Source organism: Calidris pugnax, unplaced genomic scaffold, assembly GCF_001431845.1.
Source record: "Calidris pugnax isolate Ruff unplaced genomic scaffold, ASM143184v1 scaffold24, whole genome shotgun sequence".
NCBI classification, from domain to species: domain Eukaryota; kingdom Metazoa; phylum Chordata; class Aves; order Charadriiformes; family Scolopacidae; genus Calidris; species Calidris pugnax.
This window is the reverse complement of record NW_015090922.1, coordinates 39901972-39910377: the sequence shown is the minus strand read 5'-3', so window position 1 is coordinate 39910377 and position 8406 is coordinate 39901972. Positions and strand designations below refer to the sequence as shown.

At 43.0% G+C, this 8406-nt stretch overlaps 1 long non-coding RNA gene across 1 annotated transcript; it reads left to right on the top strand.

Moving 5' to 3' along the window:
* On the top strand, positions 1-7672 carry LOC106893211. The gene is made up of 3 exons (XR_001413026.1): positions 1-134; positions 6468-6666; positions 7473-7672. It is a non-coding gene; the product is annotated as an uncharacterized LOC106893211 (long non-coding RNA).
* The last annotated feature ends 734 nt before the right edge of the window (positions 7673-8406 follow it).

Here is an 8406-nt window from a genome sequence, read left to right as displayed (position 1 = left end):
CCTCTGCTTTAGCAGCGGCGTCGATATGTTCCGCTAACGCTGCTGGAAGAACCGGGCCGGTCCCCCAAAGCTGGGGTGTGTGTACAGACCACTTAACTCTGTCCCGGCTTCGTGAGGCGCCTCATCCCAGAAAGGTAGGAGCCCCTGAGGAAAAGCATTTTCCAGGAATGCAGCCCTGCCCCGAGCCCTTCTCGCACAGCACCGCCCCGGCGCGACATGGCTCCAGCAGCAGGGTCACCTGCGGGAAGCCCCAGGGACGGAGACTTCCCACAGCGAAGGCAGAGCTGCTCCCACAGCTGCCTGCTGATGTTTGGGCCTTGTATGTTCTCCATGAACTGCCAGAGATAAGCGGGCACGCACTGTGCCAACAAGGGTTCCACTTTGACACACCTTTTACGAAGGTTTGCACCTGCAGAGGATGGACTAGTCTGGGGGACACGGTAGGAATCAACCCCCTCAGTTCAAAAATCCCAAAAGGATGTGAATCAGATTTCCAGATAAAGAGATGTTACATTCAGCCCGTATCTCTCACGGTTGAACGTTGTCCTAGGAGACACCAAAAAAACCCAGCGTGAGGATGCAGCTGAATTCTTGTACGTAGGCAATGTGTTTTCTGTTCTCATCATTCCATTTCTAATTTTGGAATGGAATATTTATCCCCTTAATTTAATATGATAAGCTAATTCTTTGTCCATAAACAGTGCCTGGTAACAAAGGAACCATGGAACAGATTGACCAGTACTGGATATACCCCCTTCCCTGGAGGAAATTAATTAATTTGATAACCAAATTATACAGAGTAGCCTGGTAGAGGCTCTGATCCATTTTATTGATACACAAGAATAATTTTGGAAATGTTATGCCACATGGGAAAAATACAGAGGGTGTCTCCCTCTGCAAGGTGTAAAGGAGGAGGGTTTTTTTGGCAGGTGGGCAGCAGGATGTAAAACCAGTTTCCGATATCATCTCTTGTGCAAATGCATTGGCCTCATTTTTTCCACATGTAATAGATGCTGCTGCATTATTCCTTCCCATCTCCTCCTCCTCCTCTAGTGCCTGTTGTCAACAGTTTGCCTGTGTCTCATAACTTAGATATCACCGCATTTTTTATTCTTTGAAATGCTCTTTATAAACAGTTAATAACTTTTCTTTCTATTTTCACGAATACAGCATCAATATATGCCAGCAGAAGGCTGCTGACAGAAATTTGGTGGTTCACTGACAAGGATTTTTCGTCTTTATCAGGTTTTTATTAGCATATTGCTGGAGAGCTGTCTTCAGTGCTTTGACAATATTAATGACTTATATGATATCAAATGGCACTATTCTCTCTTGAGAGTATGAAATATTTTAGACATTCGCAAATAGAGCAGAGAGTTTATGTAAAAATGTCATTGTTGGCTTATCTTCACAGGTAGCACTCAGGCTAATTTCAGAAACACTCATCAGAAGCAAAACATTTGTAAACAATACCAACACCTCGCTCAAGCTGCTGTCTTACTCCACAATATTTCCCTTGGGTTTTAAGATGTTACAGTTGGGAAGTGAACTTCAGTCATATTAATTGAAAGAAGAAATACATAAGAAATTTGAGGAGCGCCTGGAAAAATAATTGTAGAAGTCAAACTCAGAGAACAAACACGCTTTTACTTTCAGTAGTGACTCTGCTTTGATTCTAACAGGATCATCCAGTGCCACATGTTGTACTTCTCACGTGATAGCCTGTTCTAGTCCCTAATCAGTCCCAGTATTGCACTGGAATTTAGTGTATTATTGACGTCCTTTTGAAAACATTATGAACACATTAGCAACGCCTCTTTAAAGCAGCTTTTAAAACAATTTGAAAACTCCTATATTTTAACCCTATTTAACATTTCTTCTTGCTCTGATTTGAGTGAACGAAAGAAAAGAAGTCTTTCATTCTGGGAAGTTGCCACAGAACACGAGCCAAACAAAAGAAAGGGCCAGGAAAGTACAGTTACGTGAGGGAAAAAAAACCCCAAATTTTCCAGTGGTATCAATCTTGGAGCACATCAAACATTCCCTCACTGGAGCCAGGAAATAATGTTCCTCAGTCTTACATCATGTATTGGAGCACGCTGCTCCAACAGCAGAATGAATTACAGTTTGTTTGATGTTTTGCTTCCCTGTGAAGTACCTTGTATTCATCATCACTTGATGCAGACCCGCATCATTTAACCCATCTGTAGGATACAGAAATTTCTGTATACTTCAGTGAAGGTCAGGCACCCACATGACTGATTCTTGATTACCATGGTTCATACAGGTTTATCCTAATCCCAGTTCACCAAACCAGTACTTCAGTAAACTTCCTCTTTAAAAGCGGTTTCTTTTTTTTGTTGTTTCTTTTTTCTTTTTTCGCAATGTGTACAGGAAATGAACTTAGCACTTCAGAGAAATAAAAATATGATCAGAGGTCATACCCATCTCTACTCTTCACAACACATCTGCTTGCCAGTTTCTAGGTGTCTCTGTTGATAAACTCCTTACTGTTCAGCCAGGCCTCATTTTTTGGTGTTCAGCACAATTAATATTAAAACAAGTGTCTGTCTGAGCAGAGGGTGAAACAGAGCTGGATTTCCTTTCCCCATCACAAGAACCTCGCTCTCCCCCCGTGGTCCGCATGACACTCCCCACGTGACAGGAGAATGGCGTGCTGTGGCTAACTGGGAGCTGCACACACGCTGACTGGGGGCCAGCTGGCTGCCACCAAATGACAAAAAGTGAAGTGACATTAAGATGGGGGTGAGTGGCTGAGCCAGAAGGAGCAGCTCACTAGCACCAAGGGAGGAAGGTCTCCCTCTCTCCCCCTTTTCCTGCTCTTAAACTAGCACTGAAGGGTGGCAGTTGTCCTCTCCTCTCCTCAGACCCTTACACCCTCTCCCTTGCAGTCTCTCCACTGCTCACTGGATGTTTTGCTGAGCTGTCTTAGTACTAAAGTATCAGCAGAAATAGAAAACTATTCACTTTTTTTTTTTTTTTTTCCCCACCGAGTTAATTTTCTGTCACTTTATCATGCTGAAATGACTCAGCAAAGGACATGACAAAGCATCCAGGGCTGGTACAAAGGAGGGGGCAGGAACACGTTACCCAGGGAAAGGGAAGTGAGAGAGGAAAGTCTTTTCCTCTTTATATATAATATAACTTTAAATATAATATAACTTTAAATATATATAAAATAAGGGCAGAGAGTTGGACTGTTAGATTACTCTAGGCTGCCGGTGAACTTCAGGCTCAACCAGGTGTGCTCATGGTGGCATCCCATAGGTGCAAGGGCAGGCAAAAAGTGAGAGGAGGCAGCAGGCAGCTTGAAGGCAGAAAAGGAAGGGAGAGCAGGACCTTCCCCTCTGGTCACGGTGGGCTGTTAGGGAAGCTCCAGCCATCTCATTATGACTTACTTGGGATGGCAGTACCTAATGGCCAAGTCCTTTCCACAGCGTTGGCGTCAATTTGTCTTTCTTCCATTGATTTTCAGGAAACTTTTTAAGAATTTAGTTATCCTTCTACTCTCTTTCCTATTCAGCTGAGCAAGTTCCAAAGTTTTCCTTTGGGGAGAGGCGGAAAATTTGACCAATTTTTTTTTTTTTTTTTTTTTTTTTTTCCCCACCGAGTTAATTTTCTGTCACTTTATCATGCTGAAATGACTCAGCAAAGGACATGACAAAGCATCCAGGGCTGGTACAAAGGAGGGGGCAGGAACACGTTACCCAGGGAAAGGGAAGTGAGAGAGGAAAGTCTTTTCCTCTTTATATATAATATAACTTTAAATATAATATAACTTTAAATATATATAAAATAAGGGCAGAGAGTTGGACTGTTAGATTACTCTAGGCTGCCGGTGAACTTCAGGCTCAACCAGGTGTGCTCATGGTGGCATCCCATAGGTGCAAGGGCAGGCAAAAAGTGAGAGGAGGCAGCAGGCAGCTTGAAGGCAGAAAAGGAAGGGAGAGCAGGACCTTCCCCTCTGGTCACGGTGGGCTGTTAGGGAAGCTCCAGCCATCTCATTATGACTTACTTGGGATGGCAGTACCTAATGGCCAAGTCCTTTCCACAGCACTGGCGTCAATTTGTCTTTCTTCCATTGATTTTCAGGAAACTTTTTAAGAATTTAGTTATCCTTCTACTCTCTTTCCTATTCAGCTGAGCAAGTTCCAAAGTTTTCCTTTGGGGAGAGGCGGAAAATTTGACCAACACTTTAAACAATTGCGTAAGTCTATTCCCATAGGAAACAAATCAATAAATAATAAAATACACACCTATAAATGGGTATGTAATTAAAGGGATGCTGTTAACTGCAATTATTTTAATTAACCAATTAAAATAGTAAAAATATTTTCAGATAGAGTTCTTTAACTAATATCTCCTGTGTAAAAGAATATCCCCTTTACAGGTGTTTCTTTTTTCCCTCCGGTTTCCTACCTGGGGCTACAGAAGGGACTGGAAACTCCGGGTTGACGAAAGAATAAGGACTAATATGCTCCAGTTTATCTCCTAGATAACCTTTTTTGCCCTCCCCCGTGTATATTCCCTGGCTGCCTCTTCCTTTCCCTTCTCTGCTGCCTCAGCAAACAGCTGCTTACAGTGCTGTGGGAAAGCAGGAGTCTGTGCTCTGCAGTGGGGGAAAGCGATGCCATCCAGCTCATGCCGGAGCGTGATGCTCATTTTGAGAAAAGCTGCCTTTCTAATTACAGTCGTGGGCTGTTTCACTGCTTTTTTTTTGAGCATTGACTACACACTTCGAGCATTTACAGCAGAACCCTCCATTGCTGTCAGTGGAACACATGCGTGATGTGTGTTTATGTGGATTGACAGAAAATACATAATAGTTTTCCTGGAGGAATTAGGCAATTAGAGAGTTCTGAAAATCCCAGAGGGGGGCTATCTGCATCATTAAACACTTAACTAGGCCGTCTCAAAATGGAGCTAACTGCTTTTGAAAATCTCTTCAATGCTTCATTGTCACAATTCAGCATCATTAACGGGGAAGATTTAGTATTATATCATTGCTTTTCTCTTGTTCCTTTCTTTTCTTTCCCATACTCCTTTCCACTTGGTTTTGTGTCTCTTCTTCATCCCCCCTCCCCCACTGCATATACATTCTTTCAGCAAACAGCAGTGTTGGCCTTGGGTTTCATACCCACCCCCCCTTTCCCACCTTCCTATCATAAAACAATGAGCAAAAAGAATAAGGGAGAACAGGTCATTTTACACCTCTGAGAGCTATTGTTTTCAGGACAATAAGCCATGAGAGACTCAGAGGTGCAGCACTGTAAGAACTGAATTAAGTTCAAATTTGGAAAGCCTAGGTTCCTTCCTTTCCCTCTCCCCAAAACAGGATAAAGAAAAAAATAATATTTCATTTACTTGATAATTTACTTGATAACTCTGCAGAATCTGAATACTCAATGAGCTCTGTATACAAAGGACTAGATATGACTCATGAATCATATGGCTGACAACACTGCAGTACAGAAAGGAAGTCTGCCAATCAACAGAAATGTGATACTGATCATACACAAGTGTGATCAGATGCATAAAACAAAAACATTTTTCTGCTATTTTTGTTCATTTATTTACTACAGTGATCACTGCTGTATTTCTGTGAACGCTTAAATGGTTGGGCTTTGCTCTGCTCAGAAGCTTGTGCCCAACTAGTATGTGTTTATGGCACCAGAGTCTTTGCAATTACTTCTACTTGATGCACCATTTTCTGATGGAAATGGGATTTTCACTTAATAAATGTATATTTCATATCACAGTCAATATAATGGCTCACTTCTAAGCATTCTCAGAAATTTGCCTTCTCCAAATATGCTCATGTGGGCCTCATAAGTCATTTTTGTATTTCTTCCTGTAAGATTATTAGCCATTCATTATTTTAACCAATAATTATTCTTCAAAAAATTCAATAATTTCTTACAAGAAAAGGTATGGGATTATTTGTATGGTTAAGAGAAGGTTTTGGCCAGGATTCTGACAGTGATTTGCAATGGCTTTGGAACATATGCTTTTAACATCAAAATAGGAGAATAAGTTTATAAATTTGAATTTTTGTAGAATTAGTTAATACTAATCTACTGGAATTCATAGAGATGAATTCTGATGAGCAAATGGCAGTCTGCAGTATAATCACATCTTAAAGCAATAAAACTGTAATCAGCAAATCCAGGAAATCCATTCAGAATTCTGAAGAAAATTATTCATGCAATAAATAATATGCAAAGATTAGTCTTGGAGGCATTACGAATCGGTATGTTTTATTTGATTAAAAGGAGTGTAGGTACAGAATACGAGCAGCAGTATAGTAGGAAAAGAATCTTAACTTCAGAAAGAAGTGAAGTTGGGAGAACAATATAAGCTCAGACTTGATGTAAAGATGATGAAAGTGTTTACCAGTAACCAGAGTTCCTCCCAGTGTAAAATCCCCGTGTTCATTTGTACCGCAGGTGTGTGCAAGTGGACGTAGGAGAAGGACATTTTCACTTTGCCTGTATCGGGGAGCACTCAGCCTGCCTTCCCTCCACCTCAGAGCACGTGAAGTGGATCATCCTCATCCAGGAACTTCTCAGCCACGGAGCCCCAGGTGACCATCAGAAGGAAAGAACGCTTGTGTGAATATCAGAGCTTGAAGACCTTCAGTCAGTAGTAAGTAGGCTGGCCTTTTCACTTCTACATACAAAGATAGATATTTATGTGTGGAAATTTATAAAGTGGGGTTACATGTAGAAGAGGGAAGTTTCCAAATACCCATAGTGAGAAGCCTGGCTCCTTCATGCAAACAGCATCAGCCGTGGATGCTTCAGAGATGGTAGATACCTGGTAAAGTTGATGGCTGAAGCTTCAGGTGGCTGCTCAGAGCTGAGGAGTGGGGACAGAGGACATCAAGAGGGGAAAAGTCTGGTACTCGCTGCCCATGGGAGAACTGCAGGTGGATCTTTGGGGATACCTTACTCAGAAGGAACATCTTATAAGGGGAAATCATCTGTAAAAACTTGCATTTTTCCACTTCTGAAGATAACTGCGACGAGGAAGGATTCCTCCACAGAGAAATGCTAACAATGAGCGAACTGCTGGTAGCATGGGGGGCAGCTCACGGGGATTTACAGGAACCCAATTTAACTTCCATTTTTTTGTGATTCTCATCTAGACCAACTGGTGTAGACTAGTTTTTGGCATGCAGGTCAAAGCTAGGGCTTTCCGAGCGGACAAGCCTCATCCTTTCTTCACACGCAGAGGAGCGTATTTTAGTGCAAAATCCATCCCACCCTTTTTTTATCTGCACACCACAGCCCTGTCTGTTATGCATTATGCACAATGCTCAGCAATTGTCTGCTCTAACCACAATACCCAACCACAGCATGTTGCTCAGAACAAGCCTAGCACACATTGGTAACCTTTGCATAGCCCACATGGCAAACACACCCCACCTGCCCCAATTTTGCTTCCTGCAGCTGCCACTGGACCTGCTCCTTGTGCAACAGCTTGAGAACCAGTATCTCAGGTCTCTCCTTAGCCTGCCTGGGCCAGGTAAGCCATCTTGAGATGTCACATCTCAACACCTCGCAGAACCTTAGAGTCACAGAATGGTTAGAGTTGGAAGGCACCTTAAAGATCATCCAGTTCCAACCCCCCTGCCATGGGCAGGGACACCTCCCACCAGACCAGGTTGCTCAAAGCCCCATCCAGCCTGGCCTTGAACACCTCCAGGGATGGGGCAGCCACAGCTTCTCTGGGCAACCTGTTCCAGTGCCTCACCACCCTCACAGGAAAGAATTTATTTATAGTATCTAACCTAAATCTCCCCTCTTCCAGTTTAAAACCATTACCCCTCATCCTATCACTACATTCCCTGATCAAGAGTCCCTCCCCGTCTTTCCTGTAGCCCCTTTAGGTACTGAAAGGGCCTTTAAGGTCTCCCTGGAGCCTTCTCTTCTCCAGGCTGAACAACCCCAGCTCTCTCAACTTGCCATCTTCTAGACTTACATGAAATAGATTTTTTTTCTTTTTTCCAATGACTTTTTTTTTTTTTTTTGCCATTACCAATACTTCATAATTTAGGAGATTTTGCATCTTGCAGACTAACATTCCCAGTGTACCTGGGATGAGCAGCAGATAATTAAGAATTCTTGGCCAGAGGAGGCCACATGCGAGATGCCTGTCTCAGAGTCAGCACCTGCTATTCAGCATTCTGGGCATAGGGGATGCCAGTTTCCCATGGCCAGGGAGAATCCCTACAGCCTGATGCATCTCCCACCATCTCTTTACGAGGGGTTTGGTGAACCCTTCAATGTGGATTAGCCCTGTAAGTTATGTCTTTCAGCCTGCCTAGATCCATCTCAGCACAGCTGCTGCCTCCGAGCGATCCTGGGCCCTGGGACGCCAGGC